The 24,011-nt window shown below is 40.3% G+C and overlaps 1 protein-coding gene across 4 annotated transcripts in view; it reads left to right on the plus strand.

The window, feature by feature from the left end:
* Positions 1 to 1,787: 1,787 nt before the first annotated feature.
* The window catches only part of CNTN3 (contactin 3), a 326,552-nt gene continuing 304,328 nt past the window's right edge, over positions 1,788 to 24,011 (plus strand). For 2 of the 4 annotated variants that reach the window (XM_072720423.1, XM_072720424.1), the window contains exon 1: positions 1,788 to 1,924. The gene's annotated coding sequence lies outside the window, so the exon portion shown is untranslated. Of the gene's footprint in view, positions 1,925 to 2,369; positions 2,623 to 2,820; positions 3,057 to 24,011 lie in introns of those variants that run through there. The other 2 variants (XM_072720422.1, XM_072720421.1) reach the window with 2 other exon arrangements.

A 24,011-nucleotide genomic window follows, 5' to 3' on the forward strand; every position in this document is an offset into this window, starting at 1 on the left:
GGTGGTGGTAATCCAGCCATTACTCTCACAGGGAAGAAAAGTTTCCTGATCAAGTAAGAGCCTGGACAAAAGTGGCCAACATCAGAGAAAGTTATCTAGTGCATTCCAGGTCCCTGCTGGGTGCTCATGGGGAAAGAGAGCATCACTCTCAAGTAGTTCTGGGGCAATCCCTGCCTTGCTCAAGCCTTAGACTGAGTTCCAACTGCCAGCCAGAGTGGCTGGTGGTGCCCTGCCTGTGGGGTTTATTGTAGGGAGCATTGCCCTGCATCTTAAGCACCTGGGTTCTGCCTTTTGTCTTTTAAAACCCCTTGGCAAGAGTTTCCCCAACAAATCAAATTCTCTTCTGAACTGCAGGGGACTAGGTAGGGGTACTTATTTGGGGCAGGAGTGTGTATGTGTGTGTGCGTGTGTGGGCGGGGCTGCTGCGGGGAAAGAGGAAGAATGAGAAGGAGCAGTCACAGCAGCTCTTTCCCTTAAACCCCTCTCAGATCTCCGTCCCTCGGGATGCTGCACTTGATTTGGAATTTTGTCACCAGCAGGAGGAATCACAGGAAGGGAAGAGGAGACAAGACTGTGAACCTATTAAGCCCCATTAAACAAACATGGCTAGATTCCTTGTTTCTCATAGAGACAAAGTAAACTTAGGATCACTTTTTAAAAACAATGTCAGAGAATCATAAAACTTGGCCCCAGTTACAGTCTTAGTCACAAGGGGTATTGCGCACAGTATCCTAGGACATCCTTCTAGAAACTGTGCATAAATACGCACACATAGATGTGCATATAAACACAAAAACTGTAAATATGTTCCCCGAACTAACTTTGCTCCTAACAATGCTTCCTGAAGGTCATTCCATGCCACCAGTAATAAATGTGCCTCCCCCTCCATAGGTGCTGCATTATATTCCAACGTCTTCCACTTTATTCTAGCTAGACGCCCTCTTAATGATGAACAGGTAGGTTGGTTCCAATCGTTTTTCAACTACAAGTAAAGCTCCCGGAGCCACCTTTGCACAGGCACTGGCAGTAAGTAAGCCCAGCCTGGCCGTTCAAAGCGGCGTTCAGGACTCCAGCAGACTTTCACTCCAAGTCCAGGTTCTCCAACCAACCTGAGTGAACACAGGCAGACAAAATAGGACGTCGGTACCTCCCCTCACAGGGTCCTTGTCCCAATCCAATTGTGAATTATCCTTCTAACCGACTCACCGAGGCCTTGGGCCAATTAATTTCCTCATCATCAAGTCGAGGAATCCTACTAGATTCAGGGTCGCTCTGGGGACGCCATGAACTAATTCCCTCAAATTGCGCAGTCCACTACCTGGCACACCGTGACCCGCTGATAAGGATCCGCCTTGATGTTAAATCGGCGCTCTCCGCGCGCTTGCGGGAGCGCGGCGGCGGGGGGCTCCCCTCGAAGTGGACGTCCCCCCCCCCACCTCGTTAACCCCGTGCTCCCCGGGGCCCCGGCGGCGCGCACACGAGGCCGCCAGGCGGGGACACGCTGACCGCCGCCGCCGCCCAGGGCCCTGCGGAGGCCGGACACACGTGGGCGCACGCGGCGGAGCGCGGGGCGGCGCGGGGCGCGGGGCGCGGGACCCCGTTGGCTGCTCCGCCGCGCTCCCCGCCCCTCCCTCTCGCCCGCCCCCTCTCCCCTCCCTCCGGTGCCCGCGCTGGAGCCGAAGCCCGGGCGGCGGAGGCGCAGGCAGCGCTCGCTCGGCGCCGGCAGCAGCCACAGCAGCCTGGCGCGCGGCGGCGGCGGAGGAGGCGGAGGAGGCGGAGGAGGAGGAGGAGGAGGCGGCGGGCGGGCGGGCGCCGCGGGCTCGGCCGGGAACGGCGCGCACCGGGGCGCGGCGACGGCGGCCCCCCAGGCCCCGGAGGAGGGCGGCCGGCGGCGGGCGGGCGTGTCGGGAGCGGCGGGGACCCGGTAAGTCAGGGCGCCCGGCTCCTCGCGCAGGGCGGGCGGCGCTGCGCTGAGCCACCTGCCCAGGCAAACTTTGCGCACTGCCCTCCAGGCTCCTGGCCCTAAAGTTTGTTGGCGGGGACGTGCCCCCGACGGCCGGAGAGCGAAAGATGCGTCTCGCTGCAGATGGGCAGAATTGGTGCGCAGAACGGGAGCACTTTGCAACCCGCCTCCAGCGCGGGGAGACGCGAGCTGGGTCCCTCGAGCTAGCCCTTAGCGCAGAGCATTTGGCTAGGGAAGTTGGAGAAAAGCAAAAAAAAAAAAAAAAAAAAAAAAAAAAGAAAAAGAAAGAAAAAGTTTGGACCTCAGAAGCGCTGAAAGAGGAATCCTAGGGCCGCGGTGCGCAGGGATTGGGGAGAGGAGGGGGGCGGGATGTGATAGTTTTTTTTTTTTTTTTTGCTAGAAACCCCTCCCTGGTCCCCAGCTCCGAGGAAACCGCGGCAGAGGATTCTTCGATTAGCGATCAAGTTTTCCAAGCTGCATTCTCTTTTTCCACTTTCAAATCTGCAGCCTTGGACGGGATCTGCTGCTGCGTTTTGCCAGTTTTTTTTTTTTTTTTTTCCCCTCTCTGGAATGGGCTGTAGTCCAGATTTCTGGAGCTCGGACCTGGTCTTGGCTGCTTTTTGCCTTCTCCAAGGAGCCCTGCAGAGCTAAGCAAGCAGGTAACAGAGTATCAGGAACGGAAAACCGGGAAGTGCCAACTGGGTCCCCCAAGTCGCAGCACCATCAGAATTTTTTTTTTTTTTTTTTTTTGGTTGATTGAAATGAACGAACAAGCTTATGGGCTGTGCTTGTGCAGAGCCCCGCACGACTCACCAATCCGTGTGTCCTTTTCTTGTATTGCATTTGCTTATTGATTTACAACAAGGAGATGTGCCCAGAGGAATGATTTGATAACAAACGGTACCCACCATGGTGAAGATAGTCAGTCTCTGGTCTGAGCCAAACGGAGGGAGACAGACGTTTTTGGGAAGGGGGTCGGTCGTCAGTTTGTCCACCTCGAATCACGATGTGAGGAAACATAGCTAGAGGAGGCAACACAGAGAGGGGAGATGTGTGATGTTCAGGAGGGAGGTCAGAAACCCCAGCTCATATGGTGAGTAGGTACATCCAGAAATAATTTAAAAATGATTAAGCAAGAATATTTGTTTTTTTAAAGTAGGAGGACTCTACAAGCTGTGGTTTCTGTTTACCCCCACAGAGATGAGTATCACACTAGCTGAAAAAGAATCCTGATCTGTAAATAGATTAAAAACAGGAATTAATCAGAACAATGAGTCAGAGCTCTTCAGTGATCGAAAGGAGTAATTGCCTTTGGAAGCGCTATTATGTCTCAATACTAAAGTCAAAGGTGTTACTTTTGCTTTGCTACTTGTATTTACTAACAGCAACACGACTTTGGCTGCCTTCACCTGGCATCTCAGGTTGTGATTTTAACCCTTTGTGGGGTGTGGCACTAGGGAGGAGGTTGTCTGTAGATTAGTACTCATACCCATTTGAGCAACATTTACAAAATGCCTAATATGTGCCAGTCACTGGTTGCAATGGGACAGGTTCTTGTAAATGTGGTTCATAGAAGACATCTGATAGGGTTTAGCCTTGCTAATGGAAATGTGTTTGCTTGCAAATTGCAAAAATAGTGGGCTCAGGAATTACTGGTCTTTGAATGCTTACTTGAAATCAGTTGAGAGTCAACGTGTAGTTTGAGGACACTTGAAAGGAACAGTGTTCACCAAGGAAATTGAGCAAATTGCTGCACGTTTTTTATTTTAGGTAAATGGTGAGGCTCAATGCATTCGTGTGACCCTCCTGTTTGAAGGTGGGATAACAGACTCGGAGTAGCTAATTGATTTGCAGGGTAATAGATTCAGGCAGTGGCTGCCTCAGACAATAATATTCAGCCCCGTCTGGACATCAGTAATAGGCTGAAGACATGAAGGCGTTAAGCCCATTCTCCAGGAGAACTCTAACTTTTCAGCGTCCTTCATAACCCAACCAGATGGTTCAATTGTTCCTTAAAATGGCAGCAAAACATTTAATAGGACCAAAGTGCTGAGCAATTTCAACTGGAGCAAAGATTAGCTACAGACAGCAAGCTGTAGCCTTTCCATTGCTGATTTATGTTCAATTTTATCACTGTCACATTTCATATATGCCTAGTTATTACAAACTAATAGCCTCTTCACTCTGCCTGCAAAATATGTGTCTTTCTCTTTTATAAGTTCCCAACTCCTCACACATTCAGTACACATCTTCTAGTTTTTACTGCGTAATTTAAGCGTGCAACTTGAAGTTCTCATTAACTCTTGATGCTTTGTGCTGAAATGGTATATAGATATAATTGCCCCTTTAAAACTGCCAAATCCATATATCACTATATTGTGCTTAGTGCTGGTTCAGTTCTGTGTTTTCTAGTCATCAGTTAGTAAGGTATTGGCAAGAAAACAATGTAAACTCTATACATTGGGAGATAATCAGATGGCAGGAGGATTCATTGATGCTGTGTATATTTGCTTGCCATCTCTGGTTCCAGCATCACTACCAGTTCACTTTTAAAGCCTTTTTGTCTTTTTGAAGGTGAGCATTTTGGAGGTGTCCCCATGGTCTTAAAATGTATTTATTAGTCACTTAATGCTGGCAGACTATTTCCTTTCTTACGCTTGATAATACTGCCTTAGAAACTTCTTTTTGCAAAGATGTTTGGCAATAATTGAGTGTTGGGCTGTCCACAAAATAGTTGAAGATAGAACATTTCTTTGAAGTTAAGGGATAATAGATAGCGGTCTCAGATCTAATTGGTGTAAAAATTTCAAGAACAAATCAACTATGCTAAGTGGTTTTTCAGTTTATATCACCATCCCTCCCCTCGCCCCCCCTCATTTATCTACTAAATATAGTGTAATATTTCTTTTGAAGATTTGCTGCAGTAGAAATCTAACTTGTAGTTGAAACTTTGTATGCCAAGTTTCAATCCATAGTACATTTTTATTTCTCCCCTTTTATGTACATGTTATAAACAAGAAATAAGGGTTTGTAATAGAAGTGCTGGCAGAATTTTATAGCATCTCAAACAGCTCTGCTACTTGGAATGTAAATATTTGTAGAATCTTTACTGTGCAAGAAGCTGCCTTGCTAAAAGTGAAGGAAAAAAATGACTGTTTTATTAAGTAGGATAAAATAATTCAGAAAGTATGCATATTCCTTATTGCAGACATATTGGCATTTTAAGTAATAGATTATACATGTTATAGCAATCCCATAGCACTCTTTTAGGTTCTTTTATAACTCAGTTTGTAAATTTTCTGTGTTCCGAAACAGGAGAACAAATTTGTCCCATTTGTTTTTCTAAGTTGCTTGACTTTGATTGCCTTTCACATATGAAGGGATGAAGACTGTAATTCAAAAACCACTTTGATTATATTGTGATAAATGAGCCTGTTCCTATACTGTCTTTGGGACCAAGAATTCTTGGGACCATTTCCATACTTCAGACACTCTTATTTGGGGGAACTAGTGTAACTCAAATCCTGTGTGGTCCTTTTGATTCTAATGTTTGTCTCATTTGTCCACTTCTCTCCATCTCCGCTCACGTTGCCCTATTCTGAGTCACTGTCTTCTTCCCTGAGATAACGACACTGGTTTCTCTGCCTCCTTTCTCCCCAAATAATTCTCTGCACTGCAGTCAGGGAAGTATTTTTTTCTTTAAATGTCAGTTAATTAATATTCCTCTCCTCAGAGCACTTAAATGATTTTTCTGTTGCATTCAGAACTATGAATTATGATCTACAAAGCTGTGTAGGATTTAAACACTACCTGTCCCTCCAACATCATCCCATGCCATGCTTTTGGGAATACGAACCTCATTAGGCTTTGATTCATTGTCTCCACTTTTGTTGACCTTTTTCCAGCCTTAGGATCTATTTTATCTCTTTGCCTGCAAGCCCATTCTAGTCTTTACCCCCAATTACACACAACGCGCACACACACATTTTTGACTATTGCTTATTCCTTCGGTCACAATTTAAATATCATTTACTAAAAGAAGGCTATTTTCTCTCCTCTTTTTAGAATCCCTCTGCTAGTTTCTTTTTGTTCATATCCCCCAAAGCACTTATAACTTGAAACTATCTCCTTCTCTGACTCCTTATTTACTATTCTGTAAGCGTCTTATAAGCAGTTATCACATCTGTTTTGCCCACTATTGCAAAGCAGCTCCTATCAGCTTATCTAGCTCACAGTGGAGTTTGATAAACCCACGAGAACTATGCTTTTGGAGGGTGTTGAGTTTACAAAACATGGCCCGAGCACCCCCGTGAACAAAGATCCTGTCAGTAATGTTCATATTCAGCAGAAGTCCACAGCTAACTTTTCATGAGTGTTTTTCCTGTCGCCTGCCCATGGTCTCTCTGAGCTCTTGGGTATCTGCTACTTTAAACCCATTATGTCAAAGCTGGAATTTATCCTTTTCCCTCCCAAGGTGCTGTCTTCTTTCATTTATTCTCATTGTGGTCATCGAGACATAGGGCACCAATGGTCTTTGACACCACCCTCTTCTATCGTCCTTGCAACTAGTTAACCGATGAAAAATATAAGAATATTTGTGTAATTAGGCACCAGCCCAGGTTCCAAGCACTTTATACCCTTTATACTTCTTACCTAGATGCAGTAGATTAAGAAACCACCTTCTGCCCCACTGCCTTTCTTAACTACAGTCTTTTTGACACGTGCTGCTGGGTTAATCCATGAGCCACAAACCTTGTATTGTTGGACATCCTTTGCCTAGAGGAAAAAAATGCCAGTGATGGAGCCTGTCTGCATCAGACTTCTTCCCTTTATTTCCTGCCCATACTTGAAGTTCGAATTTACAGGTTTTTTTTTTAAAAAAACTTTCTTAAAAACTCAAGATGATGCTTTTATCTTCAAGGGTCCTGCATCCATGGCTCCCATTCAGAGCCCTTCATTCACATCTCAGTTCATATCCACTCTTAATTCACTGTTACTTTTGCCAGGAAAGCTCCTTAATTCCAATCCTACCATTAGTCTAGGTGATACCCACCTATCTAGTCCTCTGAGAAGCCTTTGGTGTCCTCTAGACAAGGTTTCAGTTGCATGCTTTCTGCTCTCAACTATGTTTTAAATTTTTTTGCTCTAGAAGGAGAATGGATTAGACTTTAATTGATATTGTGCAATTGTTTAATAGCTGTCTGTCCTGATAGTCTGTGGGTGGAATGGCACAGCATATTAGGATTTTGGTGAGTATTTGTGGAATGAAAGGAGGATGATCTGATCTGTTTTATTTACATGCAATTCTACTGTAGTTGTATTAGGCCTTTTTTATTGGACTTAAAATGTTTTAGTGTATACTTTAAAGATTTTATTGTATTTTTGCATAATTTCTGGATGACAAATTATTAATTGACAATAGATAGTTATCTGGATATGGTCTGAATTTTGAAAATTCTTTGACAGACATATACCCTAGAGGGGGCGGGCATAAGCTTAGGTAGTACCAATGGCTGGTCCTTGATGTAAGTGGCATATTTTAGTGCAATGGGGGTAATTTGGAATTCTCAAAATCCATTATTGATTAGAGTAAAACATTGAATATGAAAGAACTAAATGCTTCACAGCAAATCAAAAGCACATCTTCCTAAACTATAAATAGTTACATAGTTAAAAAAAAAAAAAAAAGGTGGGTGGGAGGGGATGCCTTGTGGGCGTGAAACAATCTCACCAATTGTCCTTCAATAGAAGGCCGCCTTATACCACAGAAAATATTCCACATCCTTTTCACTTTTTCCCGATTTATGACCTTTCTAGAAACATTAACTGTTCTGTTGAAATAAGAGAAATTCTTTGGTCCTTACAGGACTTTCTGAGTTATTTGTGGGGATGAGACCTGGTAACTTACATTTTTAAACTTTTTCTTTTGTTTATGTATTTAAAAGATTTTTTTATTGATCTATTTGAGAAAGCAGGAGAGAGGGCACGAGCAGGGGGGAGGGAGCAGAGGGAGAGAAAGCAGACTGACTCCCGCTGAACAGGGAGGCTGACGAAGGGCTCCTTCCCAGGACCCCCAGATGATGACCCAAGCCAAAGGCAGATGCTTAATTGACTGAGCCACCCAGTCGCCCCTAAACTTTTGGGTTTTAAGTAATTACATTCATAGGAAGTTGCAAAAATAATACAGAGAAGTCTGTGTATCCTTCACCCAGCTTCCTCCCATGGTGATATTGCATATTAGCTGTAGCATGATATCAGAATCAGGAAAGTGACATTGGTGCATTACTGTTAACAAGACAACAGACCTTATTTATAGCTATCACTATAATTTTTAAACCTGATTATGAGTGCATTTATAGCTCTATGCAGTTTTATCCCTCGTATAGAATTATATATCTAGGGCTTAAATTAAACAACAAATATCCTTAGAGAGCTGCCATTCCCATTTTAAACATACACTAATGTAATAATTTTGTAAGTGTCCTCCAGGTTTCAAATACCCTACTTCCATAGACCTTTTCCCATGCAAATATTTCTCTTGTTGCTCTTAAATATCATGAACTCACTCACCTTGGAGTTGCCTATATGTAAAAGTTGCTATGGAAACAGAAGTCTTGGCATTTTATAAAGCAGGATGTGACATTTGGGTCGTTCTCTCTGGTCATCAGTTTGGGAATCTGTGTTGACTTTCCATATTAGTTTTAAGAAGTTCTGCAGGTAAGTGTTTGTTTGTCAATGTAATCAAACTTGGGCAGGATTTTTATGCCACCAGGGCCAAGATCCTACTGAATACTTCCTTGTACTTTCCAACACTAGTAGACTCTGGTCCATTTTTGTTCTTACATAGAAATAGCCACTCTTTAAAATAACATATTGCAGAAGATGGTAATGACCCTTTCCAGGCAATTAAAATCAACCCGAACAATATAGCTAGTGATCTAATCTGATGGCTGCTACTCACTTGGGCTGGCCGCTTCTGTGAATATAAAGCAGCAGAAAAGTTGCTGATTACCAGTCGTTACCAATTCCAGTGAATATTCTGAAGGCTCTGGAATACAGATAAAGCATATTTGTACCAAAGTCGGGTGTGTGCTACAGCAGACAGTACCGCTCTTCCATTCCCTTTGCCTACAAAAATATTTACATTTTTATGTTAGGCAATTTATCAGATTTCTCAATTATTCTTGGTGAAGCTTTACTAGGAGTTCTTTTATTCTGCTAAGAAAAACCAACCAAGGACTCTGTGCATCAGCTGTAGAATTTTGAAATTTGAAGGTTGTGGTCAAAGGTTTTTTTTTCTTTCTCACTTTCTCATGCTATTAAACAAAAATTTTCTCATGTGCAATGGAAAAATATACATGTTTATATTTAGTACTAACTTATTGGATTATTTCACCGATGTTAAGCAGAAATTACCACTCTGAAATTGATTGTGTGGTACTTAGTGACAATATTCGTTTTTAAAAAGAACGGAAGGGTCTCAATATATGGCTTTTGTTTTATTTGAAACCAAACCACATATTCTGTGAAGATTCTTATAAGTGGAGGGCATATTTCCATATAATGGGAAATTCTAGATTATAGACATTTCTCTTTTTAGTCTAATAGTGCCATAATTGTCTGCTGTTGTAAATGGTTTTGCATTATGACTTGCTTGGAAATCTCTTTTGTCATTTTTCTAGAAATTACTTTCAGGGTTTTCCTCCCGAATCTTAATTTTTTTCTTCCATTTGATTATTAATAATCTGATTATGTCCTTGTTCTTCTTCCTTTCCCACTTTGACCACACAGACACAGGCACACACGCACCACCTAAGGCATAGACTAGAGTAAGGAATAGAATTAATAGCAAATCATAAAACTCCTAAGAAATACAAATGTTTTGTTAAGCATTCAAGAAGAGAGTAAATGAAGGGGAGGAATTTTGGATTGTTCATTGGATTAATATGCCATATGATTTAAAGTGAGTCCAATCCTTCCTCCTCCTTCTCCTTCCCCTTCTTTTCCTTTTCTTAGTTTTTCTTTCTTGCTTTCTGGTTGTATTTTTGAATTGACTCTTCTGTGCTGACCCCTAGTGGGTAAATGTTTTCAGTTGTCTCTAATTGAAAAGATCACATTTATTTGTTTGCAGGGTTTTTTACAGGGGCAGGGAAAGTGACTATAAACTTGATCAAATTTGATCTTCAGAGAAAAATACCTTTAGAAAATGATAAAGCACACATAAGCCCTGTGGGAGACTTTTTGCAAAGTTGGCTGCAACAATACCTTTCTTGGCACTTTGCATGGTGACTTGCTCTTGTCTTTAAGCAAGGAATCTGTTTTCCTCTCCCTTGAATCTGCACTGGCCTTTGAGTTTGATCAATATAAAGTAACCAAAGTGGTGTTATTTGGATTTTGAGCCTAAGCTCTAAGGTGATGGGAGCTTATGTTCCTGTTCTCTTCCTGCCTTGAAGCCTCCATGTAAGGAAGTTCAGGCCCACCTTTCAGAGATTGAGAAGCCACCTAAAGACAAGCCTACAGCCAATATTAGCTAATAGCCAGAATTGGTAATCAGTCATGTAAGGCCAGCCATCCCAGTTAAGCCATTGGATGGTTGACTTACATGTGTGACATTGGGCAAAACTAGCAAACAAACCACCAAGCTGAACTCAGGTCAAATTCAGAATCAACAGCAAATAAATTGTGTTTAGATTGTTAAGTTTCAGGGTAGTTTATGCAGCAGCAATACATACATATGTATTATAATTTTAAAAAATAACACAATTAGGGGCGCCTAGATGGCACAGTTGGTTAAGCATCCGACTCTTGATTTCTGCTCAGGTTGTGATCTCAGGGTAGTGAGATCAAGCTCCATGTCAGGCTCTGTGTTCAAATGGAGTTGGCTTGAGATTCTCTCTCTGTCTCTTCTGCCCCTCCCACTCGTGCTCTGTCTCTCTCTCTCAAATAAATCTTTAAAAAACCACATTTAAAAAATATTAGTATTTTTTAAAATGTGAGTTTTACTTCTTTATGTTGTTTTATAAATGTATCAGTCAGCTTTCCTTTAGTAAAATATACTCTGAAAATTTCATTAGCTTTTAAGGACAAATATTACTTACCTGTGTTACCTGAAAGCTATGGGTCAGAGGTGGGGCAGCAGTGTTCTCTTCCATGTTCTTGCTTGACTGTGTGTGCCTTCTCCACATGGCTTTTCTTTTCTCTTTTTTTGTTTTCCTAAAGATTTTATTTATTTATTCATGAGAGACACACGAGAGAGACAGAGGCAGAGACATAGGCAGAGGGAGAAGCAGGCTCCATGCAGGGAGCCTGATGTAGGACTCGATCCCGGGTCTCCAGAATCACGCCCTGAGCCAAAGGCAGATGCTCAACCGCTGAGCCACCCAGGTGTCTCCTCACATGGCTTTTCATTCTGGGCTTTAAGGTAAAGGTACAGCTAATGTAGTATATACTCTGGTGCTCCATCTAGGTCTACCAGCTTAGAGCTTTATATACCTACCCATGTTTGCTTGGTATATCAGCTGCTGATGGCTCAGAGGTTCATCCCTCACTGGGGAGCTTCCCTTTGTAGATGGAACTGTCCCAGGCAAGGTTATGCCTCCTCTTGGCTGATGCCCATGCTAGTGACTGGCTCATGCCTGGGTACAAAAACCTGGTCCATTTGCCTTAATTTAGGACAACTCTGAAAGCCATCCCAGCCCTAGAAGTCCCCTTAAGACCAACTGAGGTCGCAGTTGCCATATTCTAAGTTTCAGGCTCCTCCTTTGCCTATTCATGCTTGCTTGCTTGCTTGCTTGCTTGCTTGCTTTCTTGGAAAGAGAGAGAGAATGAAGGGTGATCAGAGGGAGGAGAGAGAGAATCTCAAGCAGGCTCCTTCCTAGTGCAAAACCTCATGTAGGGCTCAGTCTCACAACCCTGAGATCATGACCTGAACCAAAATCAAGAGTCAGATGCTCAGTTGAGTCACCCAGGGGGCCCCATGTTCATGCTTTTTAATGCTTCCCTACAGTGTTTTCTTTAGAGAGCATTCTTCAGTAAATCTTTTTCATCTCAGATTTTGTTTTTTTAGGGAACTCGGGTTAAGAAAGGAACACACTTTCACAGCAGAGGGCAGAAACCCAAGAGGCTTACTTGAATGATAAAGTTGCACTTAAAATATTGGCTAGGACTGGTCACATATAGGTTGTTTTCACATTTCATTGACTAGAAGTCACCGCAGTGCCAGTAAAGGAGGGAGAGGATAAGGGAGTGGTTACACATAGTAATATAATCTACCATAATCTACCTCTCTTAATCTCCTACACATAAAATACATTTTAGTCACATTTACACTTGTTATACTCAACCTGTCCACAGGAACTATACCCCTATAGTTCCTGAAAACTGAAAGTCTAAGATTTTATTATAAGCCCTACGTCTTAAAGCAGAAGTACAAAAAGTCGAACCAAACTATTACTAACATGTTAGAGCTTCTGCTAGATCCTCTCATATCCTGATATGCTATGGGCTTGCGTATACATTTTTATGGGTCAGCTGGGAGTTGGCAGATCTTGACTGGGTTTCTTTGCTCAAACTTCAGATCTGACCAGCCCAGATAGTTCCATATCTAATTCTGAGGTATAGGTTAAAGGAAAAATTCCCTGGTAGAAATTCTCATGCCAGTTGGATAAGTGCAGAAGGACAAATGGAACCATACACGATCTTGGCCACAATTCAGATATTGTCACTTATGCTATATTCTGTTGGCTGTAATGACAGACATGGGCAAACTCTAAGTCAGGGGTGGGGAACTCCCCTCTGTCTCTTTAATGGCAGGAATTGCCAAGGGCATAGATACAGGAAGGGTGAAAAATTTGGGCCAATAATGCAATCTGCCATACCACTAAACCTCATATCCATTAAGCATCATAAATGCCCGCTAGATTTTAGTTGCATTTCAAATTAAAAACAAGAAATGTAAAATGTCACTTTATTGCCTATGAATGAATTATAACTCTCTAATTGCTGCCTAAGTGAAGGAGTCCTGTGTGAAGCTCAGTAATACACAGAGTTGGAAAATACAGTGAAAGCTCTCAGAGAATGTATAGTCCAGTTGAAAGAACTATGTATTTGAAAATCTAGGAATAAAATTGGGAAGTTTTGCCTAGTGTTAATGTGTATACTTCTTAATCCAGGCAAAGTGTCTGCCACTTAATAGTTTGTGATGTCATGCACATTAATTGATTCTCCTAAGCCTTAGTTTCTTCACCTGTAAAATTGGAATATTGGTCCTGTAAAGATTTGTTGTGATAAATATGCAAAGTAAGGTCAAGCCCTTAAAAAAAACCCAGAGTTTTCCTACCTGTTGCCTGTAGCAGTTTTACTGTTGATGTCCATATTATTCACTATATTTTATATATACTAATAGAATAATGGAGGTATGGTATATGTTAAAAGACAAGGGAGTTGGGAAGAATGAAAGGAAATTGGTAGAACTATCAAGAATGATTAGGGAAGGCTTTAGTATGAGCTCAATCCTCCAGGTATGAAGAGCCAGAAATCAGAGCACAGTTAGTTTGCCTGGTAAAAGTTGGACTGGTAGTTTTTTGAACTAGTGAGTCATTTTCATGCTTGTTATAGTTGAGAGTGTGTTTAAGGGGTTACTTCATGAGCTGTAAGTTGTGATACAGAAGACCCTGATTTGGGCAGACTGTAGGACACTATTAGGTGATGGAGGTAGATCTGATGCCAGGCCCTGTTGTGAATAAGTAATAGGAGACTGGGCAGAGGATGATGGGTCTAGGTAAAAAATCTCTGTAAAGAGCTCTTATTTTTTGCCCAGAAATTCTTACAAAGCATAGCATCTTAGAATACATTTTGCCAATGAGACCAAAAAGATTCATAGAATTCTTCAGGTCAAATACAGGTTAATGACCTACCCAGAAATGGAATCCATATTTCCCATGTCTGCAGGTACTGTATTTTTCACTTTGGAACAGCCTCCACTTATAAGAAAAATTTATATAACTGGAAATGGGAACTATTGCCTTATCCTCCATAGTGATTGTGAGTGAACTCTTGTACGCATCTCACACCCCAAGTGGACTCACTTTTCTCTCTCTACGTAGAATCTCATCTCTAGGACTGAAATTGAGTTCACTTTTCAGGACCTCTTTCAGCACCCCCCCCCCATTAGCTTAACTCTCCCTCTTCCCATATTTCCAAAGCTGGCCCTCCTTGGCTCTTAAGTCCTAGAGTCTGTAGTTGCCTTGTTTTCCTTCTCCCTCATGTGAATCATTCATTTTTTTCTTCTCTTTTGCTCTTTATTATAAAGAGAGGAACAGAGAAGCTATCAAAAACTACCATAGGCGCTTTCCTTACCATTGCCCCACATTAATACCTGGAATCCTCTTAATGATTTTTTCTTTACTTCTGTTGAAATCATACCCATATTTTTTAAAGTTCAGCTTAACATTTCTCTTTTGTCTCTCTTTAGCTTTAGTTAGCTTTATCCAAAGATCTAAACCTACTTACCTGATTGTTTGCTTTATTGCTGTTTACAAACTATTGAGAATCATTCACTCTTCCCTGAGGAAGGGTGATTCTTTCTCATGCTATTGATCATGACAGGCTTGATAGGGTGACTTGCTTTGGCCAATGAAATGTGAACATTTCACATTTATTCACTTCCTGCAGGTGCTTGGTAGCCAGTACATCATTCCTTGTGTTTTTCTTTGCTTCTGAGGCCATGGAATCCCATGTTAAGATGTAGTTTCCTGGAGCCTGGGACCTGAGTGACTGCTATGTGCAGAACCGTCTGTTGACCTGCATTAAACATCAAACATAAGCACAAGATACACTTCATTGTCACCAGCATGGAAATTTTTGTGTTGTTGGTTACTGCAATATAACCTGATCTGTGCTGATCAATAATACCACTCCTACTTGGCTCTCTCAGAGCCTTTCAGCCACAACACATACGGAGCTGACTTCATGAACATCCTTGCCAAAATTTCATTCGTACCACTGTTCTCCACTTTGCCCCACCACTGAAAACAACATCTGCGTCAACCCAATTACTAAAACCATAAACTTGGGATTTATTGACCTCTTCTTTTTGAAGCCCAATTGAAAAGCACACAAGTTTTGTCTTTCCTGCATCTGAAATATTCATTGAAATTGCTCGGTTCTCTTAATATCTTCATCTAAACCACCATCATTATTGTCGATTATTACAAAAGCATCCAGTCTGGCTTCCTGTCTCCGCTACATAGTCTTGATTATTTTGATCCTATTTCCATACTTCAGCTAATGTGCAGAATGAAATATGAAGCCCTCTTTGAGACCTTACAGAATTTCAGTTGGTGTTAGGGTAAGGTCCAGATTATTTGACAGGACTCCTAGAGCCTCCATGATTTTACCCCTCCTGCCCTTCTGTCCTTATCATGGGCAACTCCTGGGTTCTCTCATTCTAGCAGTGATGAATGAGTCTTTGCATGTGGTAGGACCACTGGCTGAGTACACTTTCCCATTACCCCTGTTGCTTCCATCCTACCACACACATGCATTGATACACATGTACTTACCCAGCAGCCGTTGCCTGGCCGACTCCTGCTCATCTTACAAGTTGCCAGTTAAGTGACACTTCCTGAACAGATGACATTTTTTTGCTCTACTTTTCTGTATCTATATCACCATTATTTACTGTCTGGTTCCAGATTGAGTAGCTTAAGGGCAGGAAACCTGTCTTTCTTGGCTACCCCTGTAACCCATTGTCTGGCAGAGAGTAGGCTCTCAAAACTATTGAACTAATTACATAAAGACCACAAATAGCCTACAGAGCACTCATGATCTTTCCCTGTTTGAATTCTTGTAACTCTTTGTATAGTTTAGATTTTTCAGCACCATTTAATGTGGATTAATTATGTGCTAAGTGCTATGCTAACCACTCCATTTAATGCTTACAACAAATGAGCAGTGCAGCCACTTTTCTTATGATGTGTATCATATTGCCTCAACATAGTTATTTCTGGATTTTTAAAAATCTCCACACCTAGATTTTGACTCTGTGTTATGATAGCAGTTACTGTACTATATTATAATTGTCTATATATCCCTCTAAGTTGTAAAACTTCTCTGGGTTCTGGTCACCTGTGCCTGGCACACTACCTGGCATCTTTATAAGCATTCCACACATTTAATGAATAAATAATCATACTTAAGCTCACATTAAACAGTTGGTATTACTATTATTAATTTTATCTCTGTGCCTTACACTTAGTAAATGCCTCAGGAAGTATTTGTTCATTGATTCTTTTATAGAATTAATATGAGTTGCTTATTATATGAAAGGAATAGTGTAACTATGGGAATCACATTGTATTGAACTCAATTATAAATATATTTATTGGTTATTTATTGCTGGTTGATACTGCCCCAAAATTTAATGGCTTAAAACATTGTTTAGAATTGTGTCTGAGTGCTTTGGAAATTCAAACAGGGTACTTCAGGGACAGCATATCTTCACATCTTTGATCTATGTGGTGTTGGCTGGGGTCACTTGACTAGGCCTTGAGGATCCAAGATACTTTCACTCACATATCTGGTGCCTCTTTGGGGTAACTAGAAATACTAGGACCTAGATGGGTTGCCCTCTCTTACATGTCATCATCACTTCAGTAATCTGGGCTTACTTTTCTTTTACATTTCAAAAGAGTAAAAGTGGAAGCTATAAGGCCTCATAAGGTCTAAGCCTGCAACTAGCAGAACATCACCTCTACTGCTTTCTGTTGGGTAAAGCATGTCACAAGGCCACTCCAGGAATGAGAGAAGGGGAAACAGGTTTACTCATTGATGGGGAGAAGCAGCATGGTGGATAGCATTAAGAGGAATTACTGGTTGCCATCTTCACAGACATCTCCCATTCCAAAGAAGCTACCTATGTATCTCTTAAGTTTTCTTCTAGAAGTTTTGAAGATACCCTTGGTTCATTTGGGGAGTAGAAAGTCTAGTTTTTAAAATGTTATTATTTTTAGTATTGCTAGAGTTATCTAATTTTTATGGTTATAAACAATAAATGAACTTATCTTGATGAGTGAATTGGGATGAAAAGTGTCACCTGTGGGACTTGGCTTTTAACATTTTAAGCTCGTTTTAAATATGTAGTGATAATATTTGCCTGGTTTTAAAATTTGCACATGCAAAGTACAAATCCCTGAAAAAAGAAACTCCGTAGCCTACAGTAGTGCTAGATAGCAAGAAGTTTTCTTCCTCTATGAGTGCTGCTCTAACTTTATCTGTTTTTAAAAATAAATGTGCTGATCAATGTCATGAATAATTAAGTGAAAGGAGTTGTGGGATTTAGGGCTGTTTTCTCCTTAGTGATTGTAAATTCCATTTCACAAAGCCACAGCTCAGTTGCTAGGAGGAACAAAGTCTGGGTTACTCCTTATTCATTAAAAAAATAATAATCTGCTTGATGCAATATCATTCTAGAAAGGTTTTTGCTTAGGAAAGATTTTTACTTAGAGTATAGAGAATTTTCACATACATTATTAAATCATGGGAGAGGTTTATATATCTAATGAAATCATTATTCCAAGGATAATGATAAACTCTTCTGAAATGGTTGTAAAGTTGGGGGGAGTGTTTCTGGATTAGGACCAAACCTAGAATAAATCTGATTTAGTGAATCTTGTGTATAGTCAGTGCATATTCGACAGATTCCTTATGTCATACCTCTGAATTGTCTGAGTGAATGGAGCCCCTCCTCCTTTCATTACTTTGCTACTCTAGAATTCTAGGTAAATGAATGGATGGATTGTTTAAATTGTCTAACTTCTATTGCCAGTGTGGTTAGGAGAATGAGGGGGAACCTGAATTCTAGGGGATACTTGGTTATACTTCCCTTCAAGATAAAAGAACTAACCGCAGGTCATTTGCTGTTCGTATCAATATGCTGGCACATACTGATGCCATGCTGAAGCATTGGAACTTTGCTTCTTAAACAGTAATATTCTGCAATGACAGAATTGTACCACTTCCAAATGGAAGGACCCCAGGTACTCGAGTCAGTTACACTTTTATTTTATACTAACTGATATGCTTAAGGGATGGGATCCATTGATTTCAATATTGATAATACATTGTGGTTTCGTTTCCTTATTTTGTCTTTGTATACATTGCCGATACTTTTATCAGATAAGAAATAGTTTGGAGTATGTAACTATGGTACATTGTGTTTAATCTAAGTGCAGGGACTGATCAAATTGTTCACTAGCAAACAGCTCCTTAGCCTAGCACTGTTACGTTGGGTGCACTAGGAATTTAAAACAGAATGGGTGCTTACAGCCTATTGAGAGTCTGCCAGTATGTCTCATCTTCATCTCTCACTGAGCCTGTAGTTAGGAGAATAAAACATTTCCTTGGGAGTTTAATTTCTTCTCTCCTATGTGTTCTAGGCCTTTTATCCCCGTGTGTCCACTATTCAAAGTACCATCTCTCCTCCGCCTCTAGAGAGTGAGTTGTCAGTCACTTGTTTCAAGTTACTCCTCTGTACTGTGGCTTGGTGTTGAGAGGGTAAAGAAATATATATTTGATATTTCTTTTTTGTGTAAGTTTTAAGTCAGTGACATATCTCTTACTGTCAAGGTGGGCTTTCTCTTAGGTGCCAACGTAATAGGAATAGCAACTAATGTTGATCTTATTAGAAAAGTTCTAGCAGGCAACAGGGCAACGGTGAGGTTTTTAGATAGCTTCTACCCTTTTACTATATACCAGGTTAAGAATTTTTTTTTTAATTTTGCACTTTTCCATTAGCAGCAAGAATGTATTATAGTTATACAATGATCACATGGTGCAGAAATGGCAGTTTGAAGACAATTTTATATATATATAAAATATTTATATTATATATTATATATATAATTATAATTATAATATAATATATATTATAATAATATTTATAATAATATATAATAATGTATATAATAATATATATATATATAGAGAGAGAGAGAGAGAGAATGTGTGTGTGTGTCTTGGAAAGTTAAACTGAGTTTCACTTGTCAGAATTAAAAATAACACAATTTCTGGCACAGAGACACTCAGTTCTTCTCAAATAAGAATACTAGTATTATCTTACCATCAGTGAAGATATTTTCCCTTCTTGGGAACACTTAGACTTTATAACATCATTAGAAATTCTAGACTAGTATGTGTTCGGACATTTAACGTCACATGTGATAATGTTCCTTCAATCTTCCATGTCTATCCCTTGTTCTTTGATGTTCACTGGTAAATTACCTTTGCACCATAAGTTGTTATGAAAGAGAGGAGAAAATGGAATTTCTATTCTTTCAACCACTTACATGTGTTGAAATTTTAGAGAGAGATGGTTCAGTAGGATCTGAGGCAAAACCATTAGAAAGCTCGTGTATTATGTGTATCAGCCCCCCAAAAGCCATTAATTAGCCACAATGCATTTTAGACTTCTTATCATGAATTGTTCTAAAGTGAAAACAAATTTGCCAAACTATAAAAGTCCCAGTTAATTTTCTAGTCAGAATTTGTGACATCTTCTAAAAAAAAAATCAAATGTCAAAACCCAAAACTCAACACCTAATAATATGTTAAAATATTGAGCCAATTTCCTTATTTGTTTACATTTTAGGAAGCTAAAATCATTGTAAATCTCTATTTGTGCCTACAACCTACCATCCATTTAATTGTTGCTACTTTTATGGAGTAATTAAAGGTAACAATTTTTGCTTTAGTAAATTGCACATATTCTTGGAATCCTACCAAAAAAAAGATATTTTCTAGAAAGGATTTATGGTCAGTTAGACATAAATCCAGAGTTTTGCTTTAAGCTCCTTAAAAAACAAATTTATTAAGAATACTAGAGCTCAATTTTCAGGTGGATGTGACCCACAGTCATTTTTTGTGAACGAAAATCCTAGTAACAACCTCCACTTAACCCTCCTTTTTCCTTCAGGAAAATTTGTATTCCTTTAACTTTTTAAAGAAGAATCACTGGATAGACAATAGATGGATGGGTGGATGGATGGATGGATGGATGGATAGAAAAAGATACACATTTTGTTATTCTTTTTGCCCAGTAATATTTTAGAGTAGATGCATTGTTCCCCAATTCTTAATCTTAGTGTAAAATCCCTGTCTGTGTAAATCAGCCCATCTTTTGGTAGTCTATATGGAAATCAGTAAACAGTGACCTAAGGTTTCATCCTGTTGCTCTCTCCCTTACACCACTGAGCTTCTAGAAGAGGTGGCCTGCACCTGCCTGTCTTGGTTTTGATTGCTTTCCTGTCTGCCTTCTGCTCTCACTACTATGGAAGTGGCATTCCTGAAATCACAAGCTCCTTCTTTCTGGCAAGGCAGTGGCGATGTCTCCAACCTTGTTTTAAGCTCTCCATGAAGTTGCTCTTGTTGCTTCTTCCCGCCCTCACTTTACCTCTTTTGATTTTCATACCACTGAACTTTGGGTCTCTGACCACTGGTCTGAACTGATTTTTATCCTTCTTCCCTTGCTCCATTGTAGATGTTTTCTGAGCTTCCGCTCTCTATTGCCTTCTCCCCCTACCCCCTCCTCTTGCTGCCTTTCTTCCTTTAGAGAGTCCATCCTCTCTGTAACTCTTTACTCTTATATCCTGATTATGTATTGTCAGCCTTGGATTCTCGTGTCGCAGGGTCCCAAATAGCCAGCCAATTGCTGACCACCATTTCCATCTGAATGTCTTGCTGTTGATTTAAACCTGAGTATGTGTGACCTTAAAATTCTCTTTCTTCCCAGATGTGGCTTCTCCTCTGAGACTTCCCTGTTTCTGTCTCAGGACCATCTGTCTTCCCTGTTAGGGAAACCAGAGCCCATCAAGTACCACTGATTCTCTCTCCTCACCTCCCAAATCCTGTCACTTGTCTTGCTGGAGTCGTCTTTGCATTGTCCCTCAGATGCATACCTCCCAGCCATTCCCCCAGTTCACACCTTTATTATCACATCACAAGGACTACAGCTGCTGCCTCCATGTTTTCTCACTTCCTCCCATCACCCTGCATGGTACCATGTTAATTATCTTCAAACACTGCCATCTCTGCACCACATGATCATTGCATAACTATAATACATTCTCGCTGCTAATGGAAAAATGTAAAATTTAAAAAAAGCTCTTAACCTAGTGTTCGAGGCTTTCCACGTTTTGACAACAGTATGATTCTTTCAGTTACTTTCATCAGAGTCAATGGTTCTTATACATCTTGTGGATAGCTAATATTTTGCAATATCCTCTTTATATACTGACATGAGATTCATAGGTAATACAACAGAATTATATGATTTCAAAAGAGCCGACATAAGCCCCAAGTGTAATGAAAGGAGAAATGTATTAAGTCATAATATAATCTGATGTTTTAATCTATAAATAAATGCTTGGCTGTGACCACCCTGAAAATAAGATGAGATTACCCATGCTTGTATGTATACTTGTAATAATTAACCTTGTACTAAAGAGAAATAAGACAGTAGTCAACTAAACGTTAGAGTCATTTTTCTACATATTTGACATTTTAAAAAATAGCTAAGGATGTATGTGTGAATACATTTATAAAATCTATGTGTGAATGTGGTGGATACAATTGCAGACTAATTACCAGTGATTCAAGTTGTTGACCAGATTCCCGTTAGGGGTGATGCCACTGGTAATGTGATTTTCTGACATGGTGGACAACTTTGGGTGACTTCTGAACGTTATACAAATTCAGTCTTTCAATTTGCACTGGAGTTGCATTCTTCTGTATTAATACTGTGCAAATAATTATTTATAAGCTTGGATAATGATAAGTAGGTTTTTCTCTCACCTTCCTACTTGAAAGCCATGTGGGAATTGCATTGCAGAACATCTAGCCTCCATAGCCTCTGCCCTCTAAAGACCCTGGTTTTCCCCAGTGAGCCAATTCCAATGCCCCCAGATGTTTTCTAAAGTGTCCACATAGTAAATAGTACGTGCCCTTCTCTGTCTAGGAACAGGCTGCATTCATCTGTCTGCTTCTCAGAATCAAATCTATGTCCTAGCTTATACTGTGATCCTTCATCTGTTTGAAAGCATCCTGCGATAATTTAACATCTGTATTGTGGTTGTATATGTTTATTTTCTGCACAAGAATATAGCTCCTTCCTGAATTCAGAGGTGTAGTTTTGGTCGCAAATGTCAAATACCTGAACAACTCCAACTCACTAAAGCCTCTGTCTTCAGTTCACTCAAAATGCATTGGTGCTTGTTATTGAAACATCCAGGACAGATGTCACTAAGTAGAGTGAAATCCAAAAGTCTCACAATGGGTATTGGCTAGTTCTGCCCACTTTCCCTCTTCTCTTTGGGCTCATGTATCTGTCACACAGGCTAAGTCCTCAAAATCACCATAGCTTAATACAGTTGAAGCATATTTCTTGCTCATGCTACATATCCAATGTAAGTGGCAGGTGGAATCTGCTTATTGGAGTTACTCAGGGGCTCAGGTTGACAGAAGCACAATTCTGACATGTGCCTTTCTCTTGAAATGATATGGAAAAGGGAACATGGGAAATTGTGCTGTTGTCTTCAAGCTTCTGCCTAGGGGAGATACAAGTTCCTTCTGTTCATATCTCATTGACCAAAACCAGTCAAATAGCCATGCCCATACTCAAAGGGGATGGAGTCCTCCTCTGTGCCTGAGTGGAAAGAAAAACCATAATATTTATGAACAGGTGAGCCTTGATATTGAACTCAGTGGGATTTCCTTTGTGTCAATATTATCTGTCTGCACTGTCTCCATGCTCCACCTATAGTTTTATTTGTCTCTGTTGTTATGTTTTTAAAATATTTTATTTATTTATTTATTTATTTATTTATTTATTTATTTATTTATTAAAATATTTTATTTACATTTTTATTTTTAAGTAGGCTCACGCCCAGCATGGTGCCCAGTGTGGGGCTTGAACTCATGACCCTAAGATCAAGACTAAGCTGAAATCAAGCTTAACCAATTGAGCCACTGAAGTGCCCCTATTCTTACATTTTTAATGCTTTTTAACTCCTGCATAGAAAAAGGAATCATTGTCTTACTGATAGGTACCAAGTTCTGAAATTGATGTTCTTTTGGCCAGGTATGGGTCATGTGCCTCTCCTTGGATCTTTGAAAGAGCAAGAAGTGGGATATGTCCCACCAGAATTATTTGGAGGGAGACTGACTGGGAGGGGTAGCTCATCAAAGTAAATACTTAGGCAGAACAGATACTCGGTGAAGGCAAGACAACACCACAGAAACTCCAAAACTCCCTAATTAGATTAAACATTGCTTGAGAAAAAAGGACTAACACTTTTTTTTTTTGGTATATCCTGGGTAGTGTTTTAAAGTAGTGTCTTGCTTGAGTTGTTACTTTATTCATTTATTCATTTATAATATTTTATTATTAGTTAACCTGTGTATTTTATTATGCTATGTTCTTTCTTTATGCCTTATGTATATGAATTCATGGAATCCCACAAACACACCATTAAGTAAGTGCTCTTATTAATCCTTTTTTTAAAAAAAATTATTTATTAGAGACACAGAAAGAGAGAGGGACAGGCAGAAGGAGAAGCAGGCTCCATGCAGGGAGCCTGATGTGGGACTCAGTATCGGTCTCCAGGATCATGCCCTGGGCTGAAGGTGGCACTAAACTGCTGAGCCACCAGGCTGCCCTTATTAATCCTTTTGATCAGCTGGGAAAGGTGAGGCTGAAAAAGTGAAGTACCTCAGCCAGCTTCTCAGAGCTACCCAGTTCTCTCCTAGGTATGTGAAGCCATCAGTCCAATTCTGTGATCCATCACTGTATTTAACAAGCAGTCACTTGATACATTTTCTTAATATCTTTTGTCTCAAACTGTACATTATATCCTTCATTGTTAATGCAGGTTAAAAGATAGAGTAGAGGTGTTAATTCCACAAGATCCAGGAGAGTGTTTCTGACAGTCAATCCAGATAAGGAAGTTAATGGGATATATATATATATATATATATATATATATATATATATATA

The sequence above is a fragment of the Vulpes vulpes genome, chromosome 9 (genome assembly GCF_048418805.1).
Source record: "Vulpes vulpes isolate BD-2025 chromosome 9, VulVul3, whole genome shotgun sequence".
NCBI lineage: Eukaryota > Metazoa > Chordata > Mammalia > Carnivora > Canidae > Vulpes > Vulpes vulpes.